Source organism: Odocoileus virginianus, chromosome 25, assembly GCF_023699985.2.
Source record: "Odocoileus virginianus isolate 20LAN1187 ecotype Illinois chromosome 25, Ovbor_1.2, whole genome shotgun sequence".
Taxonomy (NCBI): Eukaryota; Metazoa; Chordata; class Mammalia; order Artiodactyla; family Cervidae; genus Odocoileus; species Odocoileus virginianus.
Window position 1 is genome coordinate 2956525 of NC_069698.1, and position 19792 is coordinate 2976316.

The 19792-nt window shown below is 45.0% G+C and overlaps 1 protein-coding gene across 1 annotated transcript in view; it reads left to right on the plus strand.

The window, feature by feature from the left end:
* Window positions 1–19792, plus strand: part of MORC1 (MORC family CW-type zinc finger 1) — a 179755-nt gene that overhangs the window by 14200 nt on the left and 145763 nt on the right. Inside the window, exons 2-3 of the mRNA XM_070454923.1 lie at window positions 15726–15779; window positions 19736–19770. The gene's annotated coding sequence lies outside the window, so the exon portion shown is untranslated. The remainder of the gene's footprint in view (window positions 1–15725; window positions 15780–19735; window positions 19771–19792) is intronic.

Sequence of the window (19792 nt, forward strand, 5' to 3'; positions counted from 1 at the left end):
GGGCGGTTTGCAATTCACCCCAGAACAAGTTAGCAAGGAGAAACCCTTCAAACGCGGGCAGCCCTGCCTCTCCCAACTCTTGCTTGTCCACAAGGAGTAGGAAAGAGTATTTGGAAAGTTGACAGAAAACAGATGGAAGAAGAGACCCACACGGCTCTGTCAGCTGGTGACATCTGGCACGGTGAAATTGCTTTTCACTCTTCGGTAGAAGAGACGTTTAAGGGAGATAAACCTCTCACAGGTTTCCCTCACTGTCTTTCCTGACTCAGTTTCCATCCCAGGAATCTTTAAATTGTTGAGTGATTTATATCTCTGGGTCAGCATGCGGAGGCTAATGTGGAATTTTAGTTCCCGTTCCCACGAAGGTTGGCCACCAACCATGTTGATGGGCACATTTCTTTTCCACGGAAACAGGGTATCAGGTCAGGTATAAATGGGGGAGAGTTAGGGAGCTTGGGAAGAGGCCTTCATACCACCAAAGCATTGGTTTCATTTTTAGGAAGTTATGCAAATAAAATTCACAGATTTCTTATACGCACTAAAACCAGATTATTTGGTTTATTCCTGGTCATATAATAGGCATTAAGTACATTATTATAGTCACTTTTTTTGTTATTCACTGTAATATCATTCTCAAGGAATCTTGAGAATATTATATTTTGGAACTAAAAAAATTAAATTTTACTTTAGGTTCCAAGGCTCTTGAAATTGTGATTATCCCCATGCAGAGGGTTGCTAAAAGGAAGAGAGGTTTAACTTTTAATAGAGGGATAATGGCTATAGGATCTCAGCCTGTTTCAATGCCCCAGTACCCTTTAGGTCAGAGAGTTGTCTTATTCTCCACTGTCATCATCAGACTCTGCTCAGGATTAATAATCCTCTGGTTACTCTAGATGAGAATTATGATGCCAGAAAGAATAGAACTTTAAGTGAGGATAGGAACAGTGAGGTGGTCTTGCAAAGAAGGATGAGAAAAACGGAGAAACTCCAAACGCAGAAAGAATAAGCATTAGGACTCAGACTAAGATTATTAAAGATATTTATGGTCTGCTTGATAGATTATGAAGACAAGACTATGACAGAGGTTGGGATATGTTTGTGCTCTAGGAGAGACTGACAGAGAAGGGGCAGGTAAATGTCTAACTGTATACTATTATATCATGCACCTAGCTTTTGAAGGAACTTTTGAGTCTCTAACTTATTAAATAAAGTGAGGCAATATTTCATAAAACCAGGCAAGTCTAATGCACCCACTCCCTTGAATTCCTCAGCATTTGAAGGCATGCCTCTTGTGGGAGAAGATCCCACCAGTAGAAATTTGATAATAATAATTACTCATCACCTCTGGTATTATGGGTATTTTTATCTATAAGAGTTAGATATAGATAGCATCACTGACTCTATGGACATGAATTTTTAGCAAACTCTGGGTGATAGTGAAGGACAGGGAAGCCTGGAGTGCTACAGTCCAAGGGGTCACAAAGAGTTAGACGTTACTTAGTAACTGAAAAAGAAGAAGAAGAAAGGAAATACCACTTTATGGCTTTATGGTGATATCTATGGCAAATATGACTTTTCATCCGTGAGAGACTACCTCATGATGGGAGTCCCTTAAAAGACGAGGTGAGTAGCTTTGGCAGGAAGTGATGTTTTGAATGGAGACAGCAACCCAGTCGGCCAGTTTGGTGGTTAGTGATCAGAGGGTAAAGCGCTTCTTTTGGAAATGCGGAGGAACAGGTGAGAAAATTAATCAGAAAGAGACAACCCCTAAAGAAAGAGAGACTGAGAGAAGCATGTTACAGAAACTGACCGAAAGTCAGGAAGCCACCGCGAAAAGGATTCAGGCTGTAAACAAACGGCTCATTTCCTACCCCCAGTCTCTTTGTGCCACACCCAGACTGGATGATTTGAGGGGAAAGGGTATGGAACTTGGAAAGTTGAGAGACGCTGTCCACTCTCTATCCCCATGTGCACACTTTGGCATTTTTTGTTGATAGAAAATTTTCCAATACCTTTACGTGGTAGCAGTCGCCACACCCAGGAAGGTGCTCCCGCATTAAACCATGTTCCTGGGGTGAAGGGAGCAAGGGGCCCCTTTTGGACAAAGCTCCAGTCCCCATCCAAGGGAGGGGTGCCTGGTGAGTACCTCTGAACCAGAAGAGCAGGATGGCATCAGTGTTTGAATAGCGCACCCCGAGACGAGCTGCTTCTGTATTCGGCCCACATTCAGTAATTCTTCTCCACCACACCCTTTTATTTTCCCCAGCAGTATCTGCGAAATGAAAGGTTTCACACCTTGTCGAGGAAATTTCAGGCTACAAATAACAAGATGGTAGAGCGTTAGGCTGGTGAGAGGCTCACTTCTTTTACATGTTGCATTTTTTTACATTACTTTGTTTTTGTATTTATGGCAGAACAAAGATAACTGAAGTTCAACAGAAAAAGAAATAAAACCAAAAACTATTATAAAACTGTTGTGCAGCTTTGATTATAGACAAAAGTTGTCCCTGCTCTTAAAAACTTCTTTTTATCATTACGATATTCTTTGAGCTTACCTCAAATAACAGAAGCCTGGCAATTTGATATGGGAGAGATATAATAATAGTAAAAATAGCACATTTTACATTAGAAACAAAAGCTTAAGTATCTGAAATATGCCAGGCATTTTCTGGATGTAACTGTGGTATGATATGAGGGGAAGATAATACAATTACAGGTAAGGAAGGTCCCCAGGCTGAAAATTGTCTGCTGGAGACCATAGGGGCTAATTTGTTCCATTTCAAAGGCCTGCAATTTGAGTTCGACAAGAAACTTTAAGAGTCGGTTCTTTTTTGCCACAGCAGGAAACATGTGCCTACTTCTGAAATTGTCAGTGATTCATTGCACATCTGTTAAGTGCTGGGATCCCAGAGGTCAGGGTCCAAGTCTTACTTACATACGTGAAGTGTTTTCCTACCTTTGAACTTTTAAAGGCTTTTATTCCAGAGTGTCTCAGAGATCAGTGTGTGTGGTGTCATCACTTTGCATTCTAACAGTGCACTACATTTGGCTATTGGCAGGGATTTCTTTCTCTCTTGTTAATTTTTACGGGGGTGTAGTTGATTTACAATGCTGTGTTTGTTTTGTAGGGCAAAATGGATCATCATACACATACATGTACCCACTCTTCTTTAGATTCTCTTTCCACATAGGCCATCCCAGAGCATGGCGTAGAGTTCTCTGTGCTCCGAAGCAGGCTCTTACTAACCATTTTATATATGTTAGTGTGCGTATGTCAGCCCCAGCCTGCTAATCTCTCCCCCTCACTTTTACCCTGGTGACTGTTAGTCTGTTTTCTGTGTCTGCAACTTTAGTTTTGTTCTGTAGTTAAGACCAGTTTTGTTGAAAGAAGGCAGAACAAGTTTGAGATGGATCTGGATACGTTATTTCCCCTTCCATTTTCTATGAACAAATCCCAGGAAATACAATTCTAGAAAACACTGTCTTGTTTTTTCAGGGTGAGGCTAGTGTATAATTCTTGGCAACCTATTGAGTTGATATATAGTCTCAATTCAGACATTAGACATCCACGTTTAAATGGGGGTTCAATACAGAAAATTTATTTGCAGTTTTTTTGGATCAGTTTTGACAGTATTAACTCATGTTCAGAAAAAGTCACATTTCTCTACGTGTGTTCCTTTTTTCTGGTGCCTTTAACCAGTTTCTTCCAGTCCCATGAGCTCCTCACCTCTGACTTGAGAGGCACACAAACCTCAATAATTTCACTAACATCCTTCATAACACAAAATTATATTTTATTGAAAAATGATAACCTGTTGTTAACTACCTCCATTTAAGACAGAAAAAACACAAATTTATTTAAAATGCACAGACAGTCCTCTGCTTGGATATGCTGTGTCACGCGAAATCCTAACATCACAAACATGAACTTATTCTCTTCTGCCTTTCCAACTGGTAATTTTGGGTGACTTACCTAATGCCAGCAGGAGGAAGACCATCCCCCCAGGACTTCAACCTTAAAACCACGGAGGAACTTGCCCTTTTTTCCCCCTGCTTCACTCAACCCCTGAAGAACCAAGTTAAGCCAACCAAATTTGTATTTTCTCCCTGCATTTGCTAGTATCTCGTGACCTTAGAAATTCAATTTCCACATTTTCCTAATCAAGACCTTTCATATTCATCTCTTTCTCTCTAGTCCTCATCTCTCACCTCCGTGGTTTCCTCTCCACTTTGTTGCAAATCTCCCAGAGATGACCTTTATAGCTATCTGAGCCACCAGGGCAACCAGTCCATTTCTTTTCTCCATAACATCAAATTCTCCCCAGCTCGGGATGTTATTCCTCACTTGCGGTTGCAATACCCTGCTAACTGGCCTTCCTTCTTCTAGGCTTGAGCTCCTCCAACCTAGTATTCACATGCTTCCAGAGTGATCCTTATGAACCACAGGTTCACTCATAGCACTCCATTGCTGAAGGCCCGACTCTGGCTTCCCACCCCCATAGGAGCCATTCCAAATTCTTTAGTGCAAACGCAGAGTCCACCATGGTCTGACTCCCTCTTCCTCCCCAGGCTTCTTAGAGCTTGCACCCCACACTCCAGACACGGTGAGCTGTTTATGAATGTCTGCACAGCCTCACGCTTTTCCCCTTTTCAACTGAGCACTCTAGCTAGCATGGCGATCCTGATTCTGTTCATCTAGCAGATGCAAGATCATCTTTCAAAACACTGTTCAAGTCCCACCACTTCTTTGAAATCTTCCCTAACCCACCTCCCTCCCTGCAGTCCGAGCTTCTCTCAGAGGACCAGTAACACCTTACTGCACAATAGAGGCTTTAAAAGTTCATCAGCGTGGTGGGAACTGTGCACTGTCTCCCTTAGTCATCATATACCTTCTCTCTAATGTCTCCAGTTAGAGAGATTACAAAACTAGAACATATTCTTAGATTCTGCATGTGAAAAGCTGGAGTGTCAGTGTGAGATTTATGTTTAGTGTGATGTATAATTTGGAGCTGTTATTGGCTCAGGTATTGAATCACTTCTTTGGTGAGAGCCAACTCCATGGTGGGCTCCAAGAATATATAAGCAAAAATACCTTGTTTCTTCCTTCAAGGTGCTACAGTTTAATACAGGCAGAGTGTATTTGTCTTGCTGCTATCCTGCAGGCCATGAGATGAGGGTGCACAGAGGCCCCGGCCAGCCTTAGCATTCCTGTATGTGGAAACCGCCCTCGTGGGGAGCTGGAGACACTTGTATCAGAGGCATCAGGAGACTGCTGCCCTCTGTTCTGCTTCATGGCGCGAGGTTGAACTCAGCTATCCTGTGGTGGGCCCCTGATCCAGGCCCTTCTATCTGCTCCATGGGTTCTGTCAATATCTATTTCCCTTTATTATATTCCTTGGTGTCTGGTGTACCTGGAATGGTTTCTTTTTCCTGCATTGAAATCTGATACACTCTGCCTGTATTAAACTGTAGCACCTTGAAGGAAGAAACAAGGTATTTTTGCTTATATATTCTTGGAGCCCACCATGGAGTTGGCTCTCACCAAAGAAGTGATTCAATACCTGAGCCAATAACAGCTCCAAATTATACATCACACTAAACATAAATCTCACACTGACACTCCAGCTTCTCTTTAACGTTCTCCTTGCTTGTCTGGCCAACACTGTCTCTTTCTGTGGTTCAATCTAACACTTCTAGTTACAACATTCTGCACACACACACACACATCCCCCCTTTCTACCTCTTCGTTCTAATGGCTCCGGCAAGTGTCTTCTTCTCAACTCACATTTACTACTTCTGGCACGAAAAGACATAAATAACAGCTTGTAATAGATAATCTGCCCATTGATGGAAAGAAGTTATGCGTCTGGTGCTTTCTAGCATTAATCTATGTCTCTCTTTCTATCAGGAATAGTTTTGGCTACAACTAAAGGAAAATCCTATTATAATTACTTAAACTAATAAAGATTAAGTTTTATTTCATAATGAAAAAACTGGAGGTGAGTGACTTCTGGCTTTGGTTTAGTAATTCAAGAATGCTTGGGACTGCTTCATACAGTTCTCTTGAACTCCCCTTCATGGATGCAAATGACAATACAAATTCTGGTGTTGTGCCTGTACTTAAGGCAGAAACAGGAAAGAAAGGTAGAAGCAGCCCCGCCTGTGCCTTTTATCTAGTGGTTTTCTAGAAACCACTCAACACATGGTCTGCTTTTATCTTATTTATGAGTACTGAGTCAGATGGCCACCCTTGCTACACGGGAGTCTAGAAAAGCATATTTTCAGCTTTGAGAATAGAAAGAGGAAAATTGGGAAAAAGGCTAGTGGGTTAGCCAACCCAGAGTGAATACCGTATTTTCTAACTCATTTAATACCGTCATTATTCTTTGGGCATGCTTTGGGCCTCATATTTGCCACCATTTCCAGAGGTGCTTATCACTGTGCTGAATATCTGGAATATAAAGGTGGTCAATTATATGGATAACAGAATTTCTGTAATGAAAACTCCACCACTATCTAACATGGAATAGACTGGAAGAGATGAAAATACACTGATTATGTTCACACAAAAGCAAGAAAACGAGCAAGAAGGGTGTAAATTGCTTCCAGAGACATTTCACTAGTATCAGTTGAGGGTCATTAGCCTCTTTAAATAGTATCACCTAAATAGCATTTGCTCTCTCTGTTTATCATCATATGCTAAGCTTATTTCTCATAGTTCTTTGGAGATGGCATAACAGTGTGCATGGTTGATAGGTACAAGCATTTTTTTTTAATGTTTATAAACTTTGTCTTGAGTTTAAACATGTTCATGTAATTAAATGTTGGTTCATACACAACCATTTAAGTGATAGGGAGAAAGTGGAGTCTGAAAGATCTGATTCATTGTTTGTGTCTAGTACATGAACGTTGCAAAGTTGAAATGTTTAGTTATCCCAGATTGACTGTCCTTAACATCAGGATCAACCATAACATTAGCAGGTGCTGTTCTCATTTAAGATCTCCCCTTTCTGCTGGTCCCCTGGTATTTATTTTATCATGAAATGATGTTAAAATGAATCTTGAGGCAGGGCTGAGGGACGTGACAAAGAGAGGCAATTCCAAAAGTATACCTTCAAGAGGAACAGGAATAGCCTCCAAGGCAGCAGGGTGGTGAAGCAGAGTTGAAATGGGGAAAAGGCTTTTGGCGGATCGTGTACAGCCAGGAAGATCCCCTGGAGGAGGAAATGGCAGCCCGCTGCAGCATTCTTGCCAGGACAGAGGTCCAAATCTCATGGACAGAGGAGCCTGGCGGGCTACAGCCCATGGGGTCTTAGAGTCAGACAGGACTGACTGCGCACACACACACACACAGCTTCCTCAGGACCCTTTTTCAGCACCATCGAGCAGGTCCCCTGTGTGCCTGTCATCCGGGCCAACTCCTGTCTAGTGCCTTAGGACTGCCCACTCACTGGAGCAGGGCTCTGCTCAGATTATTAGAAGGAGTGCTTCTGTGATAATCACACCCTTCCCTCTGACAGAAATTAGGTATCACAGCCCTTTACTAATTACAGGCTTGTGGTTCTGGTGCCCTCCCAATAGCAAATTGCTTTGAGGTAGCAGCTGGAAATTGGGGTAGTAAAATAAATCCAGAAGAGGCTCGTCAAGCTTTTCATACCCATAAAATGAAAATAAAATGTCATATTTCACTGAAGTTCTATGAAAGGAAAAATTGGAAAGACAGCTCACATTGCTTAGTAAAGAGAATTTTGCTATCAAAACACCCTCATAGCCACTGTTAAAACAAAAATGCAATCAGGAAGATTACTTGAAATGTTTATATTTACTTCCAGTTTTCAAATTAAAGTGGAGCATCATGTGTCCTTGGGTTGCCATTCAAATTCTTGCTTCCTCTATTGAGTCTTATATGTAGTAACTGATAAACTTCTTTCTCTAGAAGTAGAGTGAGCACCCCAAAGTTATTGTTTTTTCTTTTTTGTGAGTCTCATTGCTTGTGTAATGCCTGTAAATCACCAACACATCTAGTTCAACTTTCTTATCCCAAAGATGCTTGTTTCTGATTTTAAAAGTCTCATATAAAACACCTGCCTAGTACTATTGAACTACCTTATTTGCAAGTCATATTGCCTTAGAATAAATGTGTTTGAGCAATTAGAGGCCAACCAGTTCTATTAATTTCTCATTGCAGCAGGACCTTTCCATAAGACATCACTGAGAAATCCTGTTTCCGCTTGGGTATTGGTAACTTGGTTTTGGGGCCCCTTTTGGACAGCTGGCATACACAGCCCTGCCTTATATCTGTCCCCAACCTCTCTCTTTCCACCTTCCACTTTCCCAGTTCTGTCTTTTGGAACAATACGGAACGTCTGTTCTTCAAGCCCCGGCCAGCACGTCAAATAGCTGAGTTGAACGTCAGCTGACAGGTGAGAACGGTTCCCTGGGGACCCAAGGCTCAGCATTCTGTTCTGATGGCTTTTAGTTCTTTCCTTTCTCTCTGGCGGATCTCTTTTCTTCTTCCTTTCCTTCAAGCGAAGAAGACACAACCCAAGTGACGTAGGTCGAGTGCTGGGTGAGAAGACAGCGCCTTCAGCTCTGAGGAAGGGAAGCCGCCTTGTTCTCGGCCGCCCGTCCTGCTCGGGCACCGACGTCGCCACACATTCTTCCCGTCCGGCGTGGTTTCGTGTGTCTCTGGGCGCGATCATTTCCGATCGAATTACAGCCCCCGCCTGGGGCTCTATTTTCCAGCTGGAGAATAACAGAGAACGAGTGTTTAGGAAGGTCACCTAAGCCTCAGTTCGGGAAGAGGCGTCTAGCTCAGCCTCTGAGCCTCTCACGGTGGATCCAAGATGCGCAACGGGCTTGCCTTGCCGGACGCTCGCCTGGCGTCTGGGAGACGCCCCGCGCAGGGTGAGCTTCGAGGCGCGGCCGCCAGGGGGAGCCCGTGCTCGTAGCCCCGGGAGCCCGCGCGCGCGTCGGTGTGGGCGCGGCCTGGGCGTGGGCGCGGCCTGGGCGTGGGCGTGGCCTGGGCGTGGGCGCGGCCTGGGCGTGGGCGCGGCCTGGGCGTGGGCGCGGGCGCGGCGTGGGCGTGGCCTGGGCGTGGGCGCGGCCTGGGCGTGGGCGTGGGCGCGGCGTGGGCGTGTGCGCGGCCTGGGCGTCGGCGTGGGCGCGGTCTGGGCGTGGGCGCGGCCTGGGCGTGGGCGTGGGCGTGGCCTGGGCGTGGGCGTGGGCGCGGCCTGGGCGTGGGCGGGCGTGGGCGTGGGCGCGGCCTGGGCGTCGGCGTGGGCGCGGCCTGGGCGTGGGCGTGGGCGTGGCCTGGGCGTCGGCGTGGGCGCGGGCTGGGCGTGGGCGCGGCCTGGGCGTGGGCGTGGCCTGGGCGTCGGCGTGGGCGCGGCCTGGGCGTGGGCGCGGCGTGGGCGTGGGCGTGGGCGCGGGCTGGGCGTGGGCACGGCCTGGGCGTGGGCGTGGCCTGGGCGTCGCGTGGGCCGCGCCTGGTCGCGGTGGCGCGGGCTGGGCTGTGGGCGCGGCGCTGGCATGCAGCGCCTGTGGCGTCGCGTGGGCGGTCGGCTGGGCGTAGGTACGCGGCTGGCCTCCGCCAGGCTGCGGACTGGTACATGCTGGTCGCTGCGGGCTGCGGTGGCTGCGGGCAGTGCTGGGCGGCACGCTGGTGGGGGTGTGGGCAGGTGGGCGGGCCCTGGGCGGGCTGGCGGCTGGCGGGCTGTGCTGGCGCGGCGTGGGGCGGGGTCGCTGTGGCGCTGGGGGGCGGCTGCTGGGGGGCTGGTGCTGCGGCTGGTGGCGCGGTGGGCTGGCGGCGTGGGGGCCTGGGGCGTGGGCCGCTGCGTCGCGCTGGGTGTGCGGCGTGGGCTGGGCACGCTGGGCTGGGGGCGCTGCTCGCGTGGCGTGCCGGCGTGGCGTGGCGCGCTGGTGGCGGGGGTGGCCGGCGGCTGCTGGTCTGGTGCTGGCGTGGGCTGGCCGTGGGCTGGGCGGCGGGGTGCGTGGGCGTGGGCGTGGGCGTGGGCTGGGCGTGGGCGTGGCGCTGCGCCGAACGCCGCGGGGCCCCGGGCTCGGGCTGCGAGGGTCGCGCGGGCCGCGTCCCAGGACATGGGCGACAGGTATCCTGCGCTGCTCCGCGCCCAGCTGCACCTGGATTACATCCACGCCAACTCGTGAGTGCCCCCGTGTAGCCGGGTCGGTGGGGAGGCTTTCCACACAACGGACAGGACTTTTGCCCATCTCCTAGCCAAGTGCTCTTTAAAGAAAAAAAGGAACTTGGTATCATTGATTTATGGATTTATTTATTTAAAATGTATATCTATATTTTTTTTAAAGCAACGAAAAAGTGATGAAGATGTATATTCTACATCAGGCTGAACGCCTGTGGTGCTCTTCATTGAATACCCAGCGGTAGGAAGGCCCCACATTCATCACTAAACGAAACTCCTAATTGTAGGTCAGCAGAAGCCTGGTTCTACCAACTTGGCCTATCTGCAGTCGTTTCTCTGCCGAGCACGCTGACATTTTAAAGATCACAGTTGCCCTCCAGAGAGCAGTGGCTGCCCACTCCAGTGCTCTTGCCTGGAGAACCCCACGGCCAGAGGAGCCTGGCGGACTCCAGTCCGTGGGGTCTCGGAGAGTGGGACACGCCTGACGACTCAAGCCAGAGCGCAATTTGTGTTTGATTCCAGCTTCTGTTGCCTCCCGAGTCTTCCTGAAAGTGTAACCTCTTTGAAGACAGGGATCTCACATGCTAGTTCTTACTAGGACGCTTTATTCTGTCAGGCCAGTATCCTTTCTGAATACCCTGTAAGGGGTTATTTCGAATATTCACAGGGCAGAGGCAAATGGCGGCGTTTTACTCATGTTATTTGGAGCACAGCAAAGCCTAGCAGTGAGCGCTAGGTAGCTTCTGGGGAACCTTTTCAGTAATTTGGGTTTACCAAAAGTCCTGACTGATAGAATGTCGCAGAACTGAAGCAACAGAAATGGAAGCGTGAGGAAGCCAGGCCTTGCTGCTTGGGACAAACGGTGTCCTTCTTACAGACCACAAAAGAAAACGCCCAGGCAGTATTCAGCAGGCACTTACTTTTTTTTTTTCCATTTATTTTTATTAGTTGGAGGCTAATTACTTTACATCATTACAGTAGTTTTTGTCATACATTGAAATGAATTAGCCATGGATTTACATGTATTCCCCATCCCGGTCCCCCCTCCCACCTCCCTCTCCACCCGATCCCTTTGGGTCTTCCCAGTGCACCAGCCCCGAGCACTTGTCTCATGCACCCAACCTGGGCTGGTGATCTGTTTCACCCTAGATAATATACATGTTTCAATGCTGTTCTCTTGAAACATCCCACCCTCGCCTTCTCCCAGAGTCCACAAGTCTGTTCTATACATCTGAGTCTCTTTTTCTGTTTTGCATATAGGGTTATCATTACCATCTTTCTAAAGTCCATATATATGTGTTAGTATACTGTAATGGTCTTTATCTTTCTGGCTTACTTCGCTCTGTATAATGGGCTCCAGTTTCATCCATCTCATTAGAACTGATTCAAATGAATTCTTTTTAATGGCTGAGTAATATTCCATGGTGTATATGTACCACAGCTTCCTCATCCATTCGTCTGCTGATGGGCATCTGGGTTGCTTCCATGTCCTGGCTATTATAAACAGTGCTGTGATGAACATTGGGGTGCACGTGTCTCTTTCAGATCTGGTTTCCTTGGTGTGTATGCCCAGAAGTGGGATTGCTGGGTCATATGGCAGTTCTATTTCCAGCTTTTTAAGAAATCTCCACACTGTTTTCCATAGTGGCTGTACTAATTTGCATTCGTTATCATGGAGAATGATTTAAGCTGGGAAGGATGGTGCAGAATGTTAAGCGTTAGCTGAGGCAGAAGACAGATGAAGAGCTCTAGTCATTTTGAGTAAGTGGGAGAAAAATTACGAGTGCTGCAAAGGCTGCATTTTATCTTAGAAAGTTCTTTAGCCTCATTTTTGTCTAGTTTCTGCAGCTCTTTTGCTCCCTAGCCGCCGCCTCCCCTGCAAACTAACTCCCTCAAACCACCGCGTTATCAGTTGGTGGTCTGGTAACTTAAAAACAGAAGTGAGGGCAGCTTGCCCCAGCAGCAGCGGCAAAATCAGCCACAACTTGGGTTACTGTCAGGTCCCTGGGATAAGATTTTTTTTTAAACTTTTTATTTTGTAATGGGGTATAGTCGAGTAATTATGTTGTGATAGGTACAGGTGAATGGCGAAGGGGTTCAGCCATGCATACACCTGTATCCACTCCCTCAAACCCGCCTCCCATCCGGGCTGCCGCGTGCTCTGAAGTATGTTCTTGTTGGTTATCATTTTAAATGTAGCAATGTTTGTGCATCCATCCCAGACTCCCTAACTGTCCTCTACTCCCAGGCAACCATAAGCTTGTTTCTGAGTCTGTGAGTTTCTCTTTTCTGAATAAGTTCATTTGTATCATTTCTTTTTAGATTCTACATATAAGGGTCATCATACAGTAATTCGAGTTAAGAGTTTTGACTGAGACTTGTCTTTATGGAGACTTGCCTCAGTAAAACAGCAGTGACTTTTTTATTCCTCCTTTGTGTCACCCCCACATCCAGTCCATCCTCAAGTCCTCTTCATGCTCTCTTTTGTGTCTCAGATGCATCTGTCTCTCTTCGTATTTAATGCCATCTCTTTTCTGGATATCACATAGGCTCTATACCGGATTCTCTGCTTCCTATTCTTGCTCCCCTATGATCAGGTTTTCTGAAAGCTGCCAGAGTGAGCTTTTAAAAACGTACACCAGATACGTCACTTTATTAAAGCACAGTGATGGTTTCCAGTTGCATGTGGACCAAGTATGAGCTTCTAACTGTGGAGGAGGAGGTGCTCCATGACCTGACCATCCCACTTCTCAATGTGATCGCCTAGATTTACTGCAGCGGGAGCAGACTGGCCTCCTTTGGTCTTTTCTGCTTCAAGGACTTTGCACGTCCTGTTCTTGCTGGAGGGTTTCCACTCTAGCTCTGCAAGGGACTGAATTCTCATCTTGCAGGATTCAGTCCATGTCTTCTGTGAAGAGAGGCTCTGCCTTCCTCAGCAGACTTCTGCATCACTGTGTTATCATCTTTATATGTTTTACTTGTGTATTTTTCATATCCCCCACTAGCTTGAGCCCCGAAAGTGTAAAGCCCATGTCTGCCCACATTGGCACATGGCAGGAAGTCAGTAAAAGTCTTGAGTGAAATAGTACAGAAGCTTATATGGCTTTCTTTTTTTTTTTGGTCAGAATGATTGAAGTTAGTTCTCTGAAGGATTGTTTAGAAAGGCTTATGGTTTGAAGTACTGCTTTTGTAAAGCATATCACTGAAATATGTAAATATGTAAAGCATATTTCTTTTGCTGTATTTTAGATTTTTAAGTACTAAATTTCTCTTGATTGAAGGACACCTTTTTGCAGCAATTGTATTAGTGGGTTTATTTTAATGAAAAATTTGAAAGCTGACTAGAGTCAAGAGATCCCACTGTCATAAGCATGGGTTTATAGTTTCAGTTCAGTTCAGTGCGGTCACTCAGTCGTGTCTGACTCTTTGCGACCCCATGAACCGCAGCACACCAGGCCTCCCTGTCCATCACCAATTCCCAGAGTCCACCCAAACCCATGTCCATTGAGTCGGTGATGCCATCCAACCATCTCATCCTCTGTCGTCTCCTTCTCCTCCTGCCCTCAATCTTTCTCAGTATCAGGGTCTCTTCCAGTGAGTCAGCTCTTCGCATCAGGTGGCCAAAATGTTGGAGTTTCAGCTTCAGCATCAGTCCTTCCAATGAACACCCAGGACTGATCTCCTTTAGTCTGGACTGGTTGGATCTCCTTGCAGTCCAAGGGACTCTCAAGAGTCTTCTCCAACACCACAGTTCAAAAGCATCAATTCTTCGGCACCCAGCTTTCTTTATTAGTCCAACTCTCACATCCATACATGACCACTGGAAAAACCATAGCCTTGACTAGACGGACCTTTGTTGACAAAGTAATGTCTCTGCTTTTTAGTATGCTGTCTAGGTTGGTCATAACTTTCCTTCCAAGGAGTAAGCGTCTTTTAATTTCATGGCTGCAGTCACCATTCCCAAAATAGATATGTGTATGCATTTTTAAGAAATAAATTTTTGGCTACAGCGTTGTCCTGTGGTCTGGGGTATTTGGAGTTGCTGAGACATTGAAGATGATCCTTTCTCCTGTACAAATTAGCAGGTTTGTTTTTTTTTTAATTGTTGACCATCCTATGCTATTTCTTTATTGAGAAATGAAGGAAATTACAGATGGTTAGTATTAGTACTAACCATATTTTAACATATCAAAATGTTAAAATACTAACATTTTGAAAGCGATGGTAGATATTTGTAAGTCAAACAATGAAATCAGTGAGCATGCATAACAACTCTGCAGGGACAAAAAAAATCACAGAACACTCTATGATAGCTGTATGTAAGACAGTCTATTAATTTTTGTGTCATTAAAACAAAAATTGCAATCCATGTAGTTTTTTTTTTTTTTAGTTTGTTTTTTTTTAAAGCTTGTACCCAAGCTTTTCACTCTTATTATAAGAGGATAATATTTTCAAACTAGAGGGGATCAACAAAGTCTGAATACTAGCGAATTTAAGGTTTTTTAAAGGTTTAAATTTTTTAAAAAATTTAATTCCATTTAAAATTCCAATTTAGTTATCCAAATTTAGATATCCAATTTAGTTATCCAATTTAGGTTTGTTTGGATTAAGAAGGAGCCTGAGGATTCCTTTCCCCGTCATCCTAACTATCCCAAATCTGGCAGATAGGGCCAAACTTAATTTCTCTCTACTAATGCAGGAGTGGCATAAAAAGGCCAGTGAATGGCCCTTCTGAACTACTCACAGATTAGAGTGAAACAGAGGATGTAATATGAGACAAATGAGCAGATGTTTGCTGATAAATGTGCTTCTCTCGCTTCTTCTACCTGTGTACTATATATAAAAAGAAAACTGCTGACTGAATCTTCGCTTCATGCTACGTTAAGGTTGCCGATTGAAATACCCACATCAGGAAGTGGGAAGCACGTGTGGGAACCTGGAGGCAGTGTGACTCCCCCCGCAGAGAAGCAGTCGGCCTTCGAAGGAGCGGCAGTGATGGCCGTCTAGTGCTCTCTGTACCCAGGACTTGTCAGGAGGGGAACAGGGGAGGGTGAATGCTGGTCATCTGTGACATTATTTAGGGCGTGGGCTTTTCCCAGGTGAAAAGATTCCGCAGAAAAATGTAGGTTAGTGGTGCAGACAGGGGTACCCTGCCGATACCTTTGTCCACAGATGAAATCTTCAGGTCTTCCAGTGAGTCTGGATTTTGGTCAAGGTTTTCCAGAAATTATTTGGCCTTAAATAATATAGTTTTAGTGAAACATTTTCTGGAAAGCTGAAATGCTTATAAAGCAATATTAAAATGTCCAAATTTGCTCTCAGTACAGTCAGGTCCTTCAAGTCTTTGTTTTATTAGGAGTAAATAAGATATTTTGGTGACAGGGTCCTTAGCCCTGACTTTGTCATGGAGTACCTGCACTTCAGAATCTTGACTGTGCTGAGAGATTTCTAGAATAACTTCTTAATTGATTGTCTACCTCAAACTAAACATTGCATGTGTCTTGAACCTTTTACATTGATTACAGAATTGGTTTAACTTTTATTTTCCCTCTATTTCTTCATTAGCATCACTCACAGGTTCCTTTTTGGAGCACTGGCTGAATTGCTGGACAATGCAAGGTAAGGCTTATTGTAAACAAAGGTTATTCAAAGGAGTTTTGTGACAATAATAGAGTCTAGCCATATTAGATGAAAAAATGATGTCATTTTCTCCATTTGGAATGCTTCATGAGTTGATTTCCTATAAAATCAAGGTATGATAGGAGAAAGAACAGCTGAAGGGAGAAATTATTCATTTTTATTCAGTTTGTATTTATGATTAGACTTGAAGTGCCAGTAAATTGGACATCTGTTTCTGTGTTAATAACCATGTGATGGGGCTTCCCTGGTAGCTCAGCTGGGAATCCACCTGCAATTCAGGAGACCCTGGTTCAATTCCTGGGTCAGGAAGATCTCCTGAAAAAGGGACAGGCTACCTACTCCTGTATTATTGGGCTTCCCTGGGGGCTTAGGCGGTAAAGGATCCTCCTGCAATGCGGGAGACCTGGGTTTGATCCCTGGGCTGGGAAGATCCCTTGGAGGAGGGTAAGGCAGCCCACTCCAGTGTTCTTTCCTGGAGAATCCCCACGGATAGAGGATCCTGGTGGGCTGCAGTCCGTGGGGTCACAAGGAGTCACGCGGTAGTGAGCAGTTAAGAACAGCACGGCTCGGGGCTTCCCTGGGGCTCAGTGGTGAAGGATCTGCTGCCAGTGCAGGAGAGGGGGGTTTGATCCCAGGGTCGGGAAGATCCCCTGGAGGAGGAGATGGCACCCCACTCCGAGATTCTTGCCTGGAGAGTCCCACGGACAGAGGAGCCTGGTGGGCTATAGCCCATGAGGTTGTAAAGAGTTGGAGGTGAGTTAGCAACTAAGAACAACAGCACAATGTATATTATATATTATTTATATTTCGTGAATATATTCCCTGCCACTGGTTGATGACTGTATTTCAGTGTTTTACATTTCGCCTCATTTTTAGCTTTAGAAGGGAGGTGACTGTGGCCATAGGGTGTAGCCATTTAAACAGCCAGCAAGACCCCCTTCCTGCTCAGCAAAGCCCAACACCAAGTAAAAAGTCCCTGCCTCCCCTTTTTGTGAAACTCTGCAGAACACATGGAATCATAGTCATCAGCAAAAGGAGGGAAAAGAAGAAAAAAATAAAGTCGGTTGGTCAGAAGAGCTGTGAACTCAACTTAGATAGAGCTAACAGGGATCCGGCCGCTGCACACGACCGTTCGTGGTTCATCTCTCTACAGGAAGGCCGTGTTTCTGCTATTTGTTCAAGCTCTGAAGCAGTATTCCCGTATCCACTAACCCTCTGTCCTACTAAAGTTCTGTTTTCAGCAACTTGATGCCTGTAACTGTGAAAGAATGTACTGGTGCATTTTTCCTACTGTCTTTTCGCCTATAAAGTTGCTTCACTTACTCATTTTAACAAAGGAGGGCAAGTAACATCAGAGTATAGAAGAAATCCAACAATGGGACTAGTTTATGGAGAGTGACTGGCAAAGAAAGATTGACTGCAGACTCAGGGGAGTGGTAGAAATATGATCCATTGAACAGTTCTTTGAGCAGTGCTTGTAATCTGGCAGCACCTTGACCAAGTCTAGCTTGCCTCATGTTTGACTCATAGTGAAACTTTGTACAGTATTCATAAAGAATAAGAGGAAGGAATTGTTTATAAAGTTTGAGAAGATGAAGTGCCATGTGAAAAAAACCCCAAAACTGGATCCCACGCTTTTTCTTCCCTAAGATTATATGAAGCAACTTTGAGACCAACTCAATAGGATCAGGCATGTAGCAGGTGTGCTCTTGGGACATCTATGTGCCTATGTCTTCAGCTTTGCCATTCCCAGGGTTCTCCATAGCCAGCCTGAACTCCTCAACTTGTCTGTCTTCAGGGGATACTGGAGTTTGTCCCCACTGCTTAGATGCCAGTGAAGTGAAGTCAAGTCGCTCAGTCGTGTCTGGCTCTTTGCAATCGCAGGGACTGGGGCCTACCAGGCTCCTCCCATGGGATTTTCCAGGCAAGAGTACTGGAGTGGGTTGCCACTTCCTTCTCCAGAGGATCTTCCCCGTCCAGGGATCAAACCTGGGCCTCCCGCATTGTAGGCAGACGCCTTACCATCTGAGCCACAGGGAAGTCTCGATGCCAGTAATTGACAACAAATAAAGCTATTTAACAGACTTACTCAGGGTCCTCTGCTGATCTTATAGAGGTCTTCATAAAGTCCCTGTGTTACTCTGAGATGCTATTTCATATCATTGTAGTCAAGATTTTGATGGTTTCCTATTGTCTAAATTAGAACTGGACGGTATTAAAAGAATGTTGTGGAAAGAGTAGGAAAAAACATGATGGGACAGGAAGAAAATCCTTAGGGGACCCCTCCTAATACAACAGGGGTTCAGGGAGAAAGTACCTGGATTTAAGTACAGAGCTTATTGTGAATGTCTTAACATGCTATAAAGGTGAATGACTTTGCTTTCTTACCCCATGAAATTTCTCTGTGAAGAAACTGTTTCTATGAAAAAATATTTTAGTATCGTGGCATTTATTGAGCAACTATTGTACACATGGTGCCTTGTATAATGTGTGCTTATATAATGGAGATTATGATACCTGTGGGTCATGGATTGTGGTAAGGGTTAGGTGGAAAGGTTTAAGGATACTGCATTCAGAATTTGTCACATAGAAAATGCCCAAGAAAGGGCCGTGGTAACTCCAGAATTTCTGTGGAGGAAGCATTAGAAGAAGAAGTTGGGTAGAGAATTGAGCTAAGGGGCCAGCTTTGTATGATGAGGACAGTGTACCTACCTGATTGACCTAGGCTAGTTTCGGGTTGGGACTTACAGAAATTTTGGGAGACACAGGTTTCCCTGTCTGAGTCCCATTGTTACTGTTCTGAGTTTCCTTCTAGATTCCCCCTTTCCTCAACATCCTCACTTCCTCGTCAGTTAAGACCCCACTACCTTCTGCCTTTCTCTCACAGCTTTCATGTGGAAATCTGGACCTTCTGGCTCTTTTTCCTTGCCTTTTAAAGTTTTTAGTTTAAAAATTAAGAGAATACACAAAGATTATCTGTGAATTGTAGACAACTAAGGGAAAGCTAAGGCGCTGGTAACCTCCTCATGGGCGGGCCGGGGGGTGGTGTATACAACTTACTTCTCTGTAAAAGGCCAGGTATTAAGGATTTTCCCCTTTGCAGACCACATGTCCTCTGTGGAAGCCATTCAAATGTCCCATTACAGTGTGAAGGCAGGCTGCAGGCAACATGCAAACAAATGTGTAAATAACAATATGTAAATAAGTGGTCATGATTGTGTTCCATGAACGTTATTCACAAAGAATAGTTATGGTCAAGATTTGGCCCATAGACCATAGATTGTCAACTCTGACCTAGAGAAAACCACTGTTAACATTTGATTTCTTTTCTAATAGACACAAACATGTATATTACATATATTCTTTTAAAATGTGATCAGTCAGTCAGTTCAGTTCAGTTACTCAGTCATGTCCGACTCTTTGCGACTCTATGAATCACAGCACACCAGGCCTCCCTGTCCATCACCAACTCCTAGAGTTTACTCCAACTCGTGTCCCATCGAGTTGGTGACGCCATCCAGCCATCTCATCCTCTGTCGTCCCCTTCTCCTCCTGCCCGCAATCCCTATAAGCAATTTTTTTTGTTCTAAAATATAAGAAAATCTTTATATGACTTCTGGATTATTTTCCAAGCAACTTTTTTAATGTTCATATCCATTTACTTGAGCTTCTTGTGTAACTGCCACTAAATTCTATCTCTTCTTTTAAATTTCTGAGTATTAGGCTTTGTAGCATTCTCAAATCATGAGTGATCATAAATCTTAGTCTACAAATGCAGGGAAGAATATTTTAGTAATTGTTTTTAAAGAAATTTAAGTGGATTTCTCCATTGTTATCTGACAGTAGATCATCTGTCACATGAGCAATTCAGATTAATGTAATTTTCAAAAGCGCAATATCAAACTGAAGCAATAATATTTTTATATTGTTTTCAGAGATGCAGGGGCTGCGAGACTTGATGTGTTTTCAGGTGAGCACATTTGCTTTTTTAT